The 18,748-nt window shown below is 52.0% G+C and overlaps 1 protein-coding gene across 4 annotated transcripts in view; it reads left to right on the top strand.

Annotated features, from left to right (window-relative positions):
* Positions 1-18,748, top strand: part of SHPRH (SNF2 histone linker PHD RING helicase) — an 86,634-nt gene that overhangs the window by 25,619 nt on the left and 42,267 nt on the right. The window lies entirely within an intron of this gene.

Below are 18,748 nucleotides of genomic sequence, written 5' to 3'. Positions count from 1 at the left end.
GAGCAGTTGCTCTTCTCCTTGGATGAAGCAGTCATATTACAGCGGTACCATCCTGCCTGCCATCTGCCATTAATACCGCAACGGCAGTCCTGTCAGTCCCTTTGACAGGTAAGGTATTCATGCTACAGGTGGAGTAATTGTGGGATACAGAGGTACCCCCTATCCTTCAGACAGTAACTTTTTATAGCTGTATTAGCAGTCTTCTCTCTCCCTTCTGTAGGCAGAGGTATGATATTGGAGTTTGGACTTCCCGTCTACTATGGCTTTGCCTGTGGTCACTTTCCTCCTATGAGCGGAGTGCCTTGTTTGTAGCTGTATCCTCCTGTTCTTTATCTAGTACCTGCTATGTGGTATCAGCAGCCACCTTACTCCTCCCTGTAGACAGAATAAAGGTGCTGAACAGAGGTTCCAGCCTATGCCTGGCTACTGTCTTTTCACACTACTACCCTCAATATGCCTTCCCGAGGGTGGGCTACTTTGAGGCGTTCCCCCTTCATTACAGGTTTGCCTGATGTGCTTCAGCGTTGGCTGTAGGCAAAATCATTTTGTTGTACGAAGATTCCTTTCTTCATCACACCTAGTGCCTGTCATGGCTGCAAGAGGAGTCATGTTTTTCCCCCTTCCATAGGAGGAATAAAGATGTTACTTGTTAGCACTGGCTTCTTCCTTACCAGGTGCACATTTTAACCGATTCAGCACCCTGTTTTCCCTCCTCTTTAGGTGGTATGCCATAGTGTACAGCCAGCCATGCTACCACTTCCACGGGTAGTGTACTGGCGAGCACAGCCTCCCTGCTCTGGCCCTGTTCTCCCTGTTGCGATTATTGCTCTATTTCACTGGAAGGATAAATACAGCTGGACCTTCTTTCTGTTTGTTTGGTCCCTTTTGGCCTCTGTTGCTGCAGGTGTTTTTGATGGTTCCACTGGGGACTCGCCTACTTTGCTCCACTTCTCTTTGCATGATATTCTCCTCTTTTCAAGGCTAGGACCCTATGTTCTGAAGCCTTAGCTATCTTTTAGTCTTACTTCTCCCGACACAAATGTCGACCCCTATTTGGTCCTGCTCTGCTAGAGGTCACGTTTCTTTTTGAAATGTGCATCTGCGGTGGAACCCCTCCAAGTCCTCTGTTCGGACAGAATACATAAGGGGGTTTGTTGCCGGTGTCTTCTACTGCAGACAACCTCAGACCCTGCATCTCAGGGCGCCCGCTCCTTCTGTGCTTCTCCTCGGCTTTGGTAAGCCTTGTTCTAAAAGGGTCACTGTCTGTAGGTCAGGTCTTCTAGCTGATCCATATCTCTTACAGCCGACCTGAGCCATAGCATAACATTGGAAGCTTCCACTAGGATGTTGTCTCCTAGGCGGGCTAGCCCTGTAATCATCCCAGACTCTTGCGCCACTCGTATTCCTACTGGTCAGATAATATTTCCGGCCATACGTAGTTGCCCTCCTGTCTCTGTGATAACTAGCCCTTGTGTTCTCAGTTCCACTGTCTGTTTTTTCCGGTTATTCATCTGTCCCACTAAGTCCAGTCTCTGGGCCTTTGTGATATACACTGTTCTCTAGTACATCATATCTGCTGACAGGACCCTTCCTCAGGGGCCATTCTTGTTAGTTTCCCTGGATTCCCCAGGTTTTGCAGGGATCTGCCTTACCCTGCCTTTCATCACTGTCTCGGTTACCTGCCTGGACTCGGGTGTTACCACATCCAGTTAGGCAGGTCAACAAGATGTTTCCACTCTTGTTATGGATCATGGACTGATAGAGGTCTTTGGGATAATCTATCTCCTAGGTTACCACAGTCCTGCATGCGTCTCTGCCACTCTTTGGCTTGTCCAGTGGTTGTTTCTTCAGCCCACGATCAATACCCGGTATCTACCAGACCCCCACACATTCGCAATGTATTTGTTCTGTCTCTGGGTACATTGAGACGGTGTACAAGCCTTCCAAGGGCGGCTTCCTGCTTTCATTCAGGTGTGACCTGTCGCTTTGTCGTTTCTCCCTACATTTTATACAGGAGTTTTTCCTTTTATCTTCCAATGTTCCTTATGACTCCAGCCTAGGTCTGGGTCAGGCAGTTATCTCTTTCCTTGCGCCTTCCTCTTTATCGCTCTGGCTTTTTGGATGCATGGCTTCTTTTCTTGCTTGTCTCCTACTTTTTTCTATAGAATGGCCTATGTTTCATAGGTCCCCTACTGCCTAGGTGCCCTCAATCGTTTTTTGCTCTCTGCACCCCTTACTCTGGGCGTAGGTGCAGCTTTTCCATCTCTGTGGCTTCCTGATCACCATCCTCTGCAGGTTGCAGTATGTTAGCTGGTTGGTCGTGCGCTGTCTATTTGTTCCCACCCTTTGGGGACTGCTTTAGGACGTCCCACTGTGTCTGTGTCCCCCAATGATACGAGCAAGAAAATAGGATTTTGTGAGTACTCACCATAAAATCCTTTTCTCGTCAAAGTTCATTGGGGGACACAGCTCCCACCCAATTCTCATTTTTCTGGGCCTTGACTGTTTACAGGCTCTGCTGGCTGGTTTCCTTTCCTCCCGGTTATGGACCATCAGCCGTTCTGTTTCTAACTGTGTTGTGTACCTTCTGTTGGCTTCTCCTGGCTGCTCCTACTGCTTGCGTACAAACTGATTAGCTCAGTTCCTGCAGGCGGGGTATAGCCTGGTGGGAGGGGCAAACACTTTTTTCTTTGCTTAGTGTCGCCTCCTAGTGCCACCAGCCTATACCCACTGTGTCTATGTCCCCCACTGAACTTAGACGAGAAAAGGATTTTACGGTGAGTACTCACAAAATCCTATTTTCTGTGCCGCATAAGGGGTGACCTCTAATTTAGAGATGACTGGGAATTTACTTTGTCATAAGGTTTGTGTGTGTGTGTGTATGTATATATGTGTGTGTATATATATGTGTGTGTGTGTGTGTAATTATATATAATTTGTTTCCCGTCTGGAGAGCTGGAGAGGTTTTTTAGTCAAATGTCTTTTTATTGAAACAAATATTTTTGTCGTATAAACACAAGGCACAACAATGTAGGGTAGGGGCCACACAGCCCAAAAAGAGGATTTTTTACTCACCGTAAAATCTCTTTCTCGTAGTCTTCATTGGGGGACACAGATACCATGGGGTATAGGCTGCTGCCACTAGGAGGCGCTGACACTAAGAAAGAAACAAAGATAGTGACTCCTCCTGAGCAGGATATACCTGCCCACAGGCACTGAGGTAAACCAGTTTGTACCAGAGCAGTAGGAGAAGTCAAGAACAGGTAAAGTAGGAATAACACCAAAACGGAGAAAACTACCATACCGAGGAAAAACCCAAAAGAAAAATGGGTGGGTGCTGTGTCCCCCAATGAAGACTACGAGAAAGAGATTTAAGGTGAGTAAAAAGTCCTCTTTTCTCTTGCGTCTTATTGGGGGACACAGATACCATGGGACGTCCAAAAGCAGTCCATGGGGTGGGAAAGATAACCGCTAGACAAGAGCGCTTGGTGAGAAGGCACAGAATAGCACCAACACAACCATCAACTAGGAATAGAGCAAGGGATGATGCTGAATGCATCAGAGAAAACCCCTACAGGTCCGCGGCAAAGGAAAGCGGGTCTAGTCCCTGGAGCAACGTGCTGCACTGCAGACAGAGTGAGTTGTGGCCTTCCTGGAAGCCAGCAACATGATGTAACATTGAGTCCAACAGAACTAGTAGGCTAGATGTGGGGAAAAAAGCAGACACCCAGCCAAGTAGGCGACCACAGGCGGCAGGGACTTACTCTGAGGTAGAACAGAAAAAAGGCAAATGCAACCATAACGGGAGAGACTGAAAAGTGTTTCGTGGCATCTAGAGGCTTAAGGCGTCAAATAAAGGAGAAAGGACTGAGAGTCTCTCATAGAAGGTGCCACATGAGATGCAGGAGAAGCTGCGTCCCTGATTATGGAGCAGGGAAGAATGGCCAGGCTGGAAGCTCCATAGGCCTAGAAGTACAGTCTTCACTGAGAAGAGAAAGGTTAAACACAAGAGAAGTATGGCAATCTGGGAGAAGCCATGGCCTATGACATGAGTTACCCCATCTGAGAAACACATACATGTTAATAAGAATAAAGCTTTCCAAGCGTAATGCAGTCCAGGGAAAGAAGGAGAGGGAGAAAAGAAAACCGTGATCTGAATCTTGAGCAAGTTGTCCTGAAAAGAGTACAGTAGTACCAGGTACCCCACAGTGTCCGACAGAAAAGATGAGCAGAGGAAGCCGGTAGGCCGGGAAAAACAACTCCATGGGCTGTTAAAGCCTTAGAAAGGAGGTCGATGATATAAAACACTCCGCTCCAAGGAAGCCTAGAGGTACTCGAGAGCATGGAGTCAAAGAAGAAAACTGTCGAGGGAGGTCGAGGTAAGGCTGATGGGCACGGGAGTTGTCACAGGACAATGGGAACTACAGGTAATACATAGACTAGAGTCCATATGTAGACTAGATCTAGAAACCAACGCCTCAAAGGGTGAGCAGAGACGTTGCTTGAGAAAAGAACCTTATGCGGGATCCAATGGCCACATTGAAGAGATTAGAGGATCAACCAGCTCAACCGGATCCCTAGGCAATTGGAAAGGCGAGAGCCAGATGCATTCTGGTGGACAGAGCAACAGGAAAACAAGGGGACTTTAATGGTGAATGAGAAAAGATGATCGAGAATTGGCAACTTGCCGAACAAATGAAGCCTGGCCAGAATGCGATAGAGCCTTAGGTAGGGTCCAGGGCCGTCTTAACAGTATTATGAGCCCCTGGGCAGAGGTGCGAATTGGCCCCCCCCCCCAACCGCCACCATCAAATCCCCCACATCTTTGCATATAGTGCCCCCCATAGTAGCCAATCCCCCCCATATAGTGCCCCCCATAGTAGCCAATCCCCCCATATAGTGCCCCCCATAGTAGCCAGTGCCCACATAGTAGCCAGTGCCCCCCATAGTAGCCAGTGCCCCCCATAGTAGTCAGTGCCCCTCATAGTAGCCAGTGCCCCCATAGTAGCCAGTGCCCCCCACAGTAGCCAGTGCCCCCCACAGCAGCCAGTGCCCCCATAGTAGCCAGTGTCCCCTTTAGTAGCCAGTGCCCCCATAGTAGCCAGTGCCCCCCACAGTAGCCAGTGTCCCCCATAGTAGCCAGTGCCCCCCACAGTAGCCAGTGTCCCCCATAGTAGCCAGTGCCCCCCACAGTAGCCAGTGCCCCCCATAGTAGCCAGTGCCCCCCATAGTAGCCAGTGCCCCCCATAGTAGCCAGTGCTCCCCATAGTAGCCAGTGCCCCCATAGTAGCCAGTTCCCCCCATAGTAGCCAGTGCCCCCCAAAACAACAAACCAGTTACTCACCTGTCCGACGGCCCCAGCAGCTCCTCTCCCGGCAGAGCACGCACTCCCGTCATCCTCCGGCACAGGCAGCGGGGTACAGAGAGACTGCCTGTGCCGGAAGTGACCTGCTGCATGACACATCCAGGACACAGGCAGCGTCTCTGTACCCCGCTGCCTGTGCCGGAGGATGTCGGGAGTGTGCGCTGCCGGGTGAGGAGCTGCTGGGGCCACCGGACGGGTGAGTTCCTGGACTGCCCGCCCCTTCTATCGCCGCTTAGCTGAGTCGATCAGAAGCCCAGGAAAGTGCTGCTCATTGCACTTTCCTGGGCTTCTGATCGGCTGTCAGCTGAGAAGCGATAGAAGGGGCGGGCGGAGGGGGTGGCTCAGGGCCGCTCACTATGCATATGCATAGTGAGCGGCAATAGAGGGGGCGGGCAGGACGGCTTCCTTGCGGTGCTCAGCACTGCTTGGGAGCCGCCTTCGCTTTATAGGACGCACTTAGTTTTATAAGTGCGTCTTATAAAGCTAAAAATACAGGTATGTCCCGGAGGCAGGGGCCCCCTAGGACGCAAGGGCCCCCGGGCAGCCGCCTACCCTGCCCAATGGATAAGACGGCCCTGGTAGGGTCAGACATGGGCCAGTGAACAACCCTGTTTGCAAGTAGAGGAAATCTTTAAGGGAGAAGTTCTCGAGGACTCCACATGGGAGACAAGATTAGGGAGGGGGACCGGGAGTCCCATCTGGAGAGCATGGCAGGTCAACAAGAAGACCAAGGACAAGGAAGGCCAGCAGGAGTGCTCATAGAGGCCAGTGAGGGACGAAAACCCACACCTGCCTGTCGGAAGAAGCAATCTCGGAATAACAGTCCTCTGGAGGACTGTAGGATACCTATTATACTAAATATTCCATCCTCATGGAGGAGAGAAGGACTGCTTGAAGATTTCCTGACTGAGTAGTAAAAAACCAAACCTAGGATAGGGGGGTCATGCACAACAGTGCTACTCCAGAGCGTAGGAGTAACTGTGTATGCGGGAGCACTGCAAAACCCTGAACTGAGAACAACAATGCTTCATAGTCCATATGGCCAAAAAAGGACACTTGGAGAAGCTAGACCACGAAGGGACCATACACCTAGGCTTAGGACGGTAGAGAAACAGTACAGGCAGTAAACAGGAATCCTTACCCTGTGAGACTGCAGCTGCCTAAGAGAGAGAAGACTAAATACTTGCCATGTTGGCCATAGGCAGATGCAGAAGAAGACATCCTAAAGCAGCACTGTGAGTCATGTAGGCAGTCGATGTCCTACTTACACCAGGTGTAGAAGAAACCCTTACTGTTTTACCTGAGGAACCGAGAGGCCTCACTTCACCCAGATCAAAGAGAAGAGGCAATGTGGCTGGTGCTGACCAAGGACAGCTTCCTGAAGTAGAGCACCATGAGACAATAAGACCAAACCTCGCTGAGGGCCATCTGCAGTATAGCAGAGGGGACGGTCTAAGTAATACAATACTACTACTGTAACGAAGCCAAACTACTGGGTAACAGCCAGTGAAACAAATGCCAAAACATGGTAGTTATGCCCAGATGAAGGACAGGACAGAAGAACCACCCTGACAGTACCAGGATGAAATAGTGACTGTACCTATATGCTGCCGGCCACTCAGAGGACCAGAGTATGACAGTACAACAGTCCGGGGGCAGGTAAAGCAGGGGGTTCTGTACCTTGTGTAGTGGGACACGTAGCAGGATGCTCGGGCTTTAGAAAGGATACGGCCCGAGAGGAAGACACCAAGGTTTCACTGCCCGAGAGCAGGTAATGAGACTTGCTAGTGGAAACATACAGAAGACGAAATGGTGTGGTAACAAGTTACAGTATGATGATCCCCTGAAGTGACAGGCACCGATCATGGGAGTCCTACGAGGATGAAAGGTAATATACAGGGTAACACGAGCAGAGTAGCTGCAAGCAGTAAGTAACCAAGGACCAGCATTCAAGAGATACAAATCCCTGGACTGGAAGCAGGTAATGTGCCTGGTCAGACCTGTAAACTAGACAAGCAAACAGAAGCCTACAGGGTGTGCTCTGGGAGCAGGGAAGAGAAGAGGACTGAGTCCCAATGTAAACGAGAACTGGACACGAGAAATGCCAAGCATCACCACTATAGTGAGTGGACCTGAAGAAGGTGTAATACATCGTGTAACAGAATACCACAATCTGTGCACACCAAACTACAGGTTATGTAGTTGGAACCATATCATGCAACAGAGGGCAGAGCTCTGAATAACCTTGTACCACCACCTGGGAGGGGGTAACGTGTCCAGTTCTATGTCTGTGACATCATGTAGTAAAGGAATCTATGTCATGAAGATGAGAGGCAGGTCTGAAGCACCGCCCGCTAAGGGGTGATGTGAATGACAGGACATGTGTCGTGCTTGTGACATCCTGTAGCAGAGGGGGAAGCTCTGAGTAACACAGGAACAATGATTGGCAATGGGTGATGTGTCTGGTCCCATAATCTGTATGACCAACCATGTAGCAGACGGTTCTCCTGGTTGGGAAACCGTGTAGCAGAGGGTTCTGCTCAGAGCACAGATACACTGCCTGGAAACAGGTAACGTGTCTGGTTCCGTGTACTTACCGTGACACCGTGTAGCAGAGGGTTCTGCTCAGAGCACAGATACACTGCCTGGAAACAGGTAACGTGTCTGGTTCCGTGTACTTACCGTGACACCGTGCAGCAGAGGGTTCTGCTCAGAGCACAGATACACTGCCTGGAAACAGGTAACGTGTCTGGATCCGTGTCCTGCTCGTGACACCGTGTAGCAGAGGGTTCTGCTCAGAGCTCACAAACACCGCCTGATAGCGGGTAACGTGTCTGGTTCCATGAACTTCTCGTGACACCATGTAGCAGAGGGTTCTGCTCAGAGCACAGTAAACTCTGTCTAGTAGCGAGTAACGTGTCTGGTTTCGTGTCCTACTTGTGACACCATGTAGCAGAAGGATCTCACTGAGGGTACAGAAACACCATATGGTGATGGGGAATGTGTCTGTGCGTATGTGGTTGGAGGGGAACCAGAATGTGTATATAAGTATTAATGTAATCTTAAATATATAAAATCTGACACAGAGGGGTCAACCAGCACCAAAAATGCCTGATCTGCAGACCAAGGGTTGATGGAACATTTGGCCCTAAGAAAACCTGATGCAAGCCATTCTTATATATGTAATGGTGTAATAACCACTTCCACCAGTAGGTGGCAGGAGAAGCTGCTGGGAATAGGAGAACTCTCCGGGGAGAATAGTAGCTCTCCCGGGAGACCACACACACACACACACACACATGGCAGGGGGAGGGGGAGCAGCATCCTTCAGTGTAGCCACAATCCTAATAAAAAGGCAGGATGCTGCAGTCCGCAGCACCCGAAAAGGGGCGGGGCAACCCAGGAGGGGGCGGGGCATCACAGTGAAGGCTCCACAGAGTTAAAAAGATAACAAAAATGGTGATGCTGCGGCCCTTACGGCATCCGAAAGGGGGCGGGGCCTAGCTGGAGGGGGCGGGGCATCCCACAGTAAGTCCCAGCAACTTAAGAAAAATGGCGGGATGCTGCGGGCCGCACGGCTCCCGAAGGGGGCGGGGCCTAACGGGAGGGGGAACATCCCACTGTGCAGAATCAGCCACATAAGATACAGGCCTGAATGCTGTGGCCTGCGCGGCACCCGAAAGGAGGCGGAGCCTAATGGGAGGGGCAGGGCATCCACAGTGCAGTAGTGCAGGCTCAGCAACCTAAGAAAAATGGCGGGATGCTGTGGCCGACAGGGGGCGGGGCCTAACTGAGGAGGCGGAGCATCCCCCAGAGCAGGTACTCCAGACATAGCCACAATAGGGAAAAAAGGCGGGAAACTGCAGCCTGCACAGCACTGACAGGAGTGGGAGACCCCTCACTGTACACCCCATGGCACCCAGAGAGGCACCAGTACAAAATAAAATGGTGGAGGGGGCTGGCCTGTTACTGACTGAGGGGAGAGCCACAGAGGTACAGTGACCCTGAGGGAGTGGAGCATGGGGAGAATTGAGAAATCAAGTTAATGAAAACCAGGACAAAAAAATTCTTTTTAGAAAAAATTTCTTGTTATAAATATTTTTCTTTTTGTAATACAACTTTGCCACAAAAGAATAAACAGAAAATGATATCACCACAGTGCTCAAAAGGTTGGAGACTCGGATGTTCACGCCGTGGCCCTGGTCGACTCCATTCCTTTACTGAGAACTCTCACTCTCCACCGGATGTAAGATGACGACAGCACGTCTTGCTACGTTTCGGGGGTCCGCCCCCTTTCTCAAGCCTTGGCTTGAGAAAAGGGGGCGGACCCCCGAAACGTAGCAAGACGTGCTGTCGTCATCTTACGTCCGGTGGAGAGTGAGAGTTCTCAGTAAAGGAATGGAGTCGACCAGGGCCACGGCGTGAACATCCGAGTCTCCAACCTTTTGAGCACTGTGGTGATATCATTTTCTGTTTATTCTTTTGTGGCAAAGTTGTATTACAAAAAGAAAAATATTTATAACAAGACATTTTTTCTAAAAAGAATTTTTTTGTCCTGGTTTTCATTAACTTGATGCTATATTGACCCAGGTTGGCGACCGGGTACAGGACTATTCACACACAGTGCGATTAGGCACCAAGACTTTTTTGATTTTGTAGAGAATTGAGAAATCCCTGTGTGAGGAAAGCATGGCCCGGGGGTGGTCTATAAGAATACAATGGTGGCCTGGGAGGGAGGGCAGGGGGAATATACTCACCTATATAGGAGCACATACTCACCATTGTCGTCTTCAGCCGGTGGGTGCCTCACCTTACGCGCCAAGTTTTGGGGGGCGAGGCGGGAATGGGCTGTGCGGATACAGAGTCCGCAGAAAGGCGACCAGACAGTCAGACTGATTTGGTGCCATGGTGTCACGTTGCCGGCCGGTGGCAACCGAGGGTAGACAGTCCATCTATATTTATGGTCTGTTCCCTGGTCGCATAGTGAGGGGATCAGGGTGGGTCTAGATTACCCACCGTGCCCAAGAATCCATAAGACCTAGAAGGAAAAAGAAAATCTAACTAACTAAACATAAAGGAAGAAACTGGTCTGGAGAACCCAGACCTGTGTCTGCCTCCTACTGACACTAAGCTAAACTGGTTTACCTCAGTGCCTGTGGGCGGGTATATCCTGCTCAGGAGGAGTCACTTCCTTTGTTTCTTTCTTAGTGTCAGCGCCTCCTAGTGGCAGCAGCCTATACCCCATGGTATCTGTGTCCCCCAATAAGACGCACGAGAAACACAGATATAGACACATACAGAGCACTTACTGGATAATACTAATGTAAGAAGGTGGAAGGTAGGGGAGAGGCTCTGGGCCTGGTAAAACAGGCTGGGCTTGTGTGTGCACAAACAGGGAGATAGTAGAACTGGGTGGTGAGACATGTAACCAGGGAGGAGGAAGCTTGAGAGGGAGGGGGGGGGGGGGTTGGGGTATTCGAAGTGAGAATTAAGATCCTATAGTTGGGCTAAAATAAGTGCGCAATAGTGTAGTCCACGGTAGTGATCTCTAAGGTGGGACCCGGTAGTTGGGTAATTAGCGAGAGAACCTGGTCCCAAAAGGGGCAAATGAGTGTGCAATGCCACCATATGTGGGATAGAGTTCCTCTATCTGAGACAGCGCCAACATAGGTCATTGGGGATAATGCTATGGTCAAATAAGAATGCTGGAGTCCTGTACCAACCAGCCGAAGCAGGTCTCTGAGGCGGTATGGAGACAAGTGCTTCCATAGCGGAGGAGGTGGATGAAGGGAATTAGAAGAGAATGCAGGCACAAGGTGTAGAGGAGTAAGGGGAGAGGGAATGGAGAAGGCTTCGTCCCGGTCACAGAGGTCCCCCATCACTGAGAGGGTAGCAGTAAGTAAGGGGCAATTGGGTAGAGAGGAGGGGCTTAATAAGAGCAGATTCCGGAAGCAGTTCCTTGGCAGCGGTTAGTAAAGATAGTTCCATGTCAATATGAGGGGGCCTAATACTTGAAGTAGCGGTTCTAAGAAGGGATAGCCATCTGGCAAGGTGGGAGGCTTCATAGTATGTCCTGAGGTCTGGTAAGGAGAAACCACGTGACCTGTGAGGGGTCAACTTATCATAGGCTATGCGGGGTTTACCCTTGTGCCAGAGAGAGCGCGAAAAGGTTCTACGTACACTAGTAAAATAAACTTTAGGAATGTGGATAGGCATACATTGAATGAGATAGAGGAATTGTGGCAAAACATAGGCTTTCAGGTAGTTCCTCCTCCCTACCCAGGACATAAAAGGAAGGCTGAAGTTCGTAAGTAGGGTAGAGATGTTAGTAGGGGCGGGAAATTAGCTGAGAATAACTGGGCAGGGTTGGGGGGGGGATGTTAATGCCAAGATATTTGATGCCTCTGTCTGGCCATAAGAAGGGAAGTGGGTTTTTAAGTGGGAGGTTATGAAATATTGGGGATAGGGTGCCATTTATTTTCAATTTAGCATATGGGGAGAAGTACAGAGAGAAGATAGCGGTGACAAAATATGGTGGGATCCCAAATTTTAGGGCATGTTTCATAAAAAGCCAGTTTACTCTATCAAATGCCTTCTCTGCATCTGTGCCGTGAAGGACCAATCAAGTTTTAGAGCCTTTAGCGAGCTGTGTGGCAAATATCACCCTACTAGTATTATGTTTACCCTCCCGACCAGAAACAAATCCAGGGCAGGGGAGGTTTTCTGTGGGGATTTGCTGCTGCTCTGGACTGCTCCTGACATGGACAGAGGTGGCAGCAGAGAGCACTGTGTAATACTGGAGAAAATACACCACTTCCTGCAGGACATACAGCAGCTAATAAGTACTGGATGACTGGAGATTTTTTAATAAAAGTAAATTACAAATCTCTGGCACCAGTTGATTTGAAAGAATTTTTTTTTTTTGTGGTGAACAACCTTTTCAAGGACCAGAGACCACTTTTCTAATTTTACCCTTCTCACTTACTGCTGTAACTCATCCTAGGTTAGTGGTAAATTTTAGTCCATTTTAGTACAATTTTCTTGTGAATCATGCCCTATATTCCAGGAAAAAGGCAAAATTAGCATTTTAAAAACTTTTAATTTCTCGGCGTCTTATTGGGGGACACAGACACCATGGGTATAGGCTGCTGCTGCCACTAGGAGGCTGACACTAAGAAAAAACAAAGCAAGTCGGCCCCTCCCAGCAGGCTATACCCGCCCACTGGCACTGAGCTAATTCAGTTTAGCTTAGTGTCAGTAGGAGGCAGATGCAGGTCTGGTTGCTCCAGATCATCCCTACTTTTTCCCCTTTTTTCTTTATACTAACCCCCTTTTTTGCCCTAACAGGTTGGGCACGGTGAGTAATCTAGTGACCAGGGAACAGACCCTAAAGGGACTGTCTACCCTAGGTTACCAACGGCCGGACCCAGCGCCCAGGACACAGACCTGCCCAGCTGTCTGTCTCCTTATTGTGGACTTTGCTCCGCCAGCCCCTGCCCACTCAGCCTCCCAGAGTTGAGCGGTCAGCGTGGCACAGTGCCGGCAGAAGACCAGATGACGTCGGATGGTGAGTTATCCTTCATCCCGGCCTCTTCCCCGTTTGTCTGCCCTGTCCCCCCGGGTTCCCGACTAGCCCGGGCGTACTGCGCGTCCCCTCTGCTCAGGCTGTCAGCTCCCCACGAGCGCCGCATCCTCTGGACCACCTCCTCCGGACCACCTCCTCCGGCCGCTCTCTCTGCCCCGGCGCGCACCCCGCCTCCTTCGCCGGCTTTAGCGCGCAGGGCCTGACTCCCCTGGCTGCTCCTCCGCTCTGGGCCTGGTGTCGGAGGATACTGCTCCCTCCCGGCAGCGTACGCTGCACTCCAGGTCCGGGGCACTATTCCGGTCAGGCTCCTGTTTGAATCTCCCACGCGCGGGCCGGCGCTGTGACGTCACTGCGCAGAGGACGCCGCGCTAGTATATTCCCGCGCGCGGGCTCCAGGACACCAGTGCTTCCGTCCCCTGGTCTGCACGCCATTACTGTGCCCTGCTCTGCAGTTGATCTGCTGGTCTCCCTGCCGAGTGCCTGCTCCTGCATAATCTTCTCCAGGACGCTTCTGATTCTCCCGGGTAAGCTCTGTGGGATTCTTTAATGTTGTTTTACTGTTTTTCTTGCTGCCAGCTCACTGGGTATCTGTTCTTCCGCTGCAGGCTGTCAGCCTCCCCAGCTTACCTGGTACTCTGCTGAAATCTTCCTACCACAACACCTTTTTCCTTTAAGCTGTTTGCCCCTAAGAGGATACACTTGTGTGTTTTTTCCTTTATATTGCATTATGTCTGACTCAAGGTCTGACTCCTCTCGCCGTCAGCAGCCTCCACCTTCCTCTGTTACTTATTATTTCTGTTCATCTTGTAACACTAAATCTTCTTCTGGTCATTCTCAGCCACTCTGCACTGCTTGTTCCATGCAGTCCGGTTCTTCTCAGTCCCTTGCACAGGATCCCCCTCCTTCCCAGGAGTCAGATGAGCCAGCTCCAGCTTGGGCGCGTTCCCTCTGTCGTTCTGTCTCTCAGATGGCTGAACTTTCCTAGTCGGTCGCGGCTGCCCTCGACCGTCTATCCACTTCCGTGGCAGCTCAGGCTCGCCCCCTCCCTTCCACCAGTCGCTCCGGTCGGAGTCGTTACCGTAAACGCCCTCAGACTGCCTCTTCTCGTTCGTCTTCAGGTTCTCCTAGGTCGAGTTTGGCTCCTGCCCACATCTTCCCAGCAAGACGGTCTCATTCTCCTGGAGATCAGTCAGATTCTGAGTTGGCTTCCATCTCTGACTCAGAGGATTCTCACATGTCTGCCACGGTAGATAGCCTCGTGGCCGCCATCCGCGATACCTTTCAGTTGAAGGATTCAGCGGACCCACCTCCATCTGAAGAGGTCTGTTTCAACAAAAGTGCCCACCGTGTCCGTAGCTCCTTTCCCAGTCACGGTGCGTCCAATCTTGGACCTCAAGCGCCTAAACCGCCACGTCCGACTATCTCATTTTCGGATGGAGTCTTTGCGTTCCGTCATCGCGTCCCTGGAGCTGGGAGAGTTCCTCTCCTCTGTGGACATCCAGGACGCTTATCTCCACATTCCTATTTCCCCCCCCCCCCCCCACCTGCGTTTTCTTCGCTTAGCCGTCGGGTCGGACCACTTTCAGTTCGTGGCTCTACCTTTCGGCCTGGTCACGGCCCCTCGTGTTTTTACGAAGACCATGGCGGCCGTCATGGCTCTTTTACGGACTCGAGGGATTTCTGTAACGCCTTACTTGGACGACATTCTGGTCAAAGCCCCGTCCAGGGACCAGAATTTAGAAAGCCTCCGTATAACGTTGGACACCCTTTCTTGTTTCGGGTGGCTCCTCAACCACCCCAAGTCCTCCTTGACCCCCTCCCATTCCATCGTGTTTCTGGGGATGAGGTTAGACTCGCTTCAGGCTCGGGTCTTTCTCCCGGAGGACAAACTGGTGTCCCTTCGGTCCGGGGTTCGAGCCCTTTGCAGTCATCGCCCGGTGTCCATTCGATTTCTGCATGAGGGTTCTGGGGAGGATGGTGGCCACAATGGAGGTCGCTCCCTTCACTGGATTGCCGGGTCAGCCCCCCAGCTCGTTTTCAGCGGGATCTCCAATGGTGGCTCCGGTCTTCGAGCCTCTCCATCGGTCGCTCATTCCTTCCCATTCACTGGCAGATCGTAACCACCGACGCCAGCCTGCAGGGCTGGGGAGGAGTGTGGCACACTCTCACCGCGCAGGGGACTTGGTCGCCGGCTTCCTATAAACATACTCGAGCTACGGGCAATCAGGCTCTCTCTCCTGCACTGGCAGTCGCAGCTCCGAGGTCTCCCCGTCCGCGTACAGACAGACAATGCCACTGCGGTGGCGTACGTGAATCAAGGCGGTACCCGCAGCAGGGCCGCCATGACGGAAGTGGCGCTGATCCTCTCCTGGTCAGAGGTAAACGTGCTGGCCCTATCCGCTCTCCACATCCCAGGGGTGTACAATTGGGTGGCCGACTACCTGAGTCGCGCACGTATGGATCCAGGGGAATGGACCCTGCACCCCGAGGTGTTCTCCCAGATCTGTCTCAGATAAGGGACGCCCGACGTGGATCTGATGGCATCCCGGACCAACCGACGTCTGCCGAAGTTTGTCTGTCGGACGCAGGACCCTCAGGCTCTGGCGTCGGACGCCTTGGTGATCCCCTGGCGGCAGTTCAGCCTGCCATACATTTTCCCTCCCCTCCCGCTCCTTCCGCGGGTCGTGAGAAAAATCAAGGCGGAAGGGGTTCCAATCATCCTGGTGGCCCCGGACTGGCCCCGCCGCGCCTCGTACGCGGATCTAGTGAACCTCGCCGCCGACGCCCCCTGGCGTCTTCCCCACCGTCCGGATCTTCTAAGTCAAGGCCCGATCTGCCACCCGCATTTCGCGTCGCTTCGTTTGACGGCGTGGCTGTTGAAACCTGGGTTCTGAAATCCCGGGGCTTCTCGGACGCGGTCGTCAGGACGATGATCAGGGCACGAAAGCCGTCATCTGCCAGGATTTACTATCGCTGTTGGAAGGCCTACCTTCGCCATTGTGAAGCCTGCGCAGCGCACCCGCTTTTTCTTTTCGTTGGCTCGGCTCCTCGCTTTCCTCCAAGCAGGGCTGGAGTCCGGTTTATCTGTTAGGGTCAAGTTTCCGCGCTTTCTGTTTTTTTTCCAGAGACCTTTGGCTTCGGTCTCTCAGGTAAAGACCTTCCTTCAGGGTGCCTTCACACCTACCGGATCCACAGCGGATCTCACTTCTGCGGATTCGAAGCGAGAACCGCTGCGGATCCGGTACCATTCACCCCTATGATAGCACATATTCGCAGCGGGATTAACATACCGCTGTGAATATGTGCTTTAACACCTCTCTGTTCGCAGCCCCGCCGCCGCATTAGCCCATCCTCGGCCGCATCCCCCCCATCCCATGCCGCATCCAGCTGGCCGCATCCTGCAGCCCGCCGCCGAGAGCATAAAGAACCTGCTCGGCAGCGCGGCTGCAGTGAGTCTCATGAGCGGGATCGGAGCCGGTAGCCTCACTGCAGCCGCGCCGCCAAGCAGGTACTTTATGCTCTCGGCGGCGGGCTGCAGGATGCGGCCGGGGATAGGGGATGCGGCTGGGGATGCGGGGTGCGGGCAGCGAGGGGTTAAATCACATATTCACAGCGGGATGTTAATCCCGCTGCGAATATGTTCTATCATAGGGGTGAATGGTACCGGATCCGCAGCGGTTCTCGTTTCGAATCCACAGAAGTGAGATCCGCTGTGGATCCGGTAGGTGTGAAGGCACCCTCAGGGTGTGGCACATCTCGCCCCCCCTTATCGTCGTCCGGTTCCCTCCTGGGATCTGAACCTGGTTTTGGATGCTTTGCAGTCTTCTCCGTTTGAACCCCTCCGGGACGTGCCCCTGTCTATTCTCTCCTTAAAAGTGGACTTCTTGGTAGCCGTCACGTCGGTTCGGCGGGTATCGGAGTTGGCCGCTCTTTCTTGCCGTCCTCCCTTTCTGGTCTTTCATCAGGACAAGGTGGTGCTGCGGCCTGTGGCCTCATTCCAGCCCAAGGTCGTGTCGCCTTTTCACCTCAATGAGGATATTGTCCTCCCCTCCTTCTGTCCTGCCCCCTCTCATCCGAGGGAGCGGGCGCTTCACCACTTGGACGTAGTTCGCGCCTTGCGCATCTACCTTGCACGGACGAAGTCGTTTCGCACCTCTGACTCCCTTTTCATCATCCCTGAGGGTCCTCGCAAGGGATCGGCAGCGTCCAAGGCAACTCTTGCCCGCTGGATTCGTTCTCCCATCTCTCGAGCTTACAGCGGTAAGGGTAAGGCGCCTCCGTTCGGAGCCTCGGCTAACTCTACTCGGTCGTTTGGGGCTTCCTGGGCTATCCGGCACAGGGCTTCGGCCCTTCAGGTGTGTAAGGCCGCCACATGGACGTCTCTGCATACCTTCTCGAGGTTTTACCGCGTGGACACCTTTACATCGGCTGATGCGAGCTTGAGCCGCAAGGTCTTGCAGGCAGCGGTGGCTCCTTCTCCTTGAGTTCTTTCTCTGCTCTTTCCCACCCAAGGGACTGCTTTGGGACGTCCCGTGGTGTTTGTGTCCCCCAATAAGACGCCCGAGAAAGGAGGAGTTTTTACTCATCGTAAACTCTCTTTCTCGTAGTCTTCATTGGGGGACACAGCACTCACCCCTTGTTTGTCTGTGTTGTAGTTGCCGTTTGGCCTGTGTTTTCAGACCTTGAGTGTGGACTGTTTTTTGGTGTTTTTCCTTTTTTCTTTCGGCTCCTCCTACTGCTTTTCACTACTGAATTAGCTCAGTGCCAGTGGGCGGGTATAGCCTGCTGGGAGGGGCCGACTTGCTCTGTTTTTTCTTAGTGTCAGCCTCCTAGTGGCAGCAGCAGCCTATACCCATGGTGTCTGTGTCCCCCAATGAAGATTACGAGAAAGAGAGTTTACGGTGAGTAAAAACTCCTCCTTTTCTGCAGTCACCGTACGTTTTATTGCCAGCATCATTACTCACGCGATGATACCAAATTACCAAATATGTGTACTTTTTTCTTCTTCTATGTTTATTTGCTGCACAGTAAATTAACGTTGCTGCAGCCTATGCCTGATGCTGCATCGACTTTGATTTACGCTGCAGGATGACACAGGCGTAGAAGCTGCACCTGTGTCATCCGCGGCGGGTCCCCGGCTATCACTCATAGCTCCGGTGCTGAGAGTTAACCCTTTAGATACTGTGGTCAGCCGGTCAGCACGACCACAGCATCGTTAGGGCTCCTGACAGAGAATTCTCCCTCTACAGAAATGCTTGCAGAGCCCCGATGGTAGCCATGGAAACTGGAAGTCTGAGGCTTCCGGTTTCCTGGCTACGGAGGACAGCGGGGGGAGGGAGGGAAGGCAGGGCGCGCTGGGCACTCTGCCCCCTCCCCTCTCTCTCCTGCCTCTGTCACAAGATTGAGAGGAGAGGGGTCAGACATAGGGACATAGGATCATTATGATCTCATAAGCTGATGTCCAAAAATGACCTGGGCATTGAGGAATCAATGACCCATGGTCATGAAAGGGTTAACTTTCACAGTCCCACCTTGGAGACTTCACTATCCGATTGCATGATGACATGCTGGATCAGCTTCTTTAGCTGGGAAACTAGAGGCCTCGAAGCCTCTGGTTGTCAGAGCTACCATCGGGATTCTACAATCGCTGCGCCGAGCCATGATGATCAGTCAGATTGCAGCATCTATAGAGTGAACTGCCGGGATCTGAGCGTGTAAGTCTACATCCATGAGTAGGAAACCACTGTAAAAATAGATGTATCGTCACATCCATGGCCCTGAAGGGGTTACATAGGTTA

Source organism: Dendropsophus ebraccatus, chromosome 15, assembly GCF_027789765.1.
Source record: "Dendropsophus ebraccatus isolate aDenEbr1 chromosome 15, aDenEbr1.pat, whole genome shotgun sequence".
In the NCBI taxonomy this organism is placed as follows: Eukaryota; Metazoa; Chordata; class Amphibia; order Anura; family Hylidae; genus Dendropsophus; species Dendropsophus ebraccatus.
The sequence above is the reverse complement of the archived record's forward strand: the minus strand, read 5'-3'. Positions and strand labels throughout refer to the sequence as shown.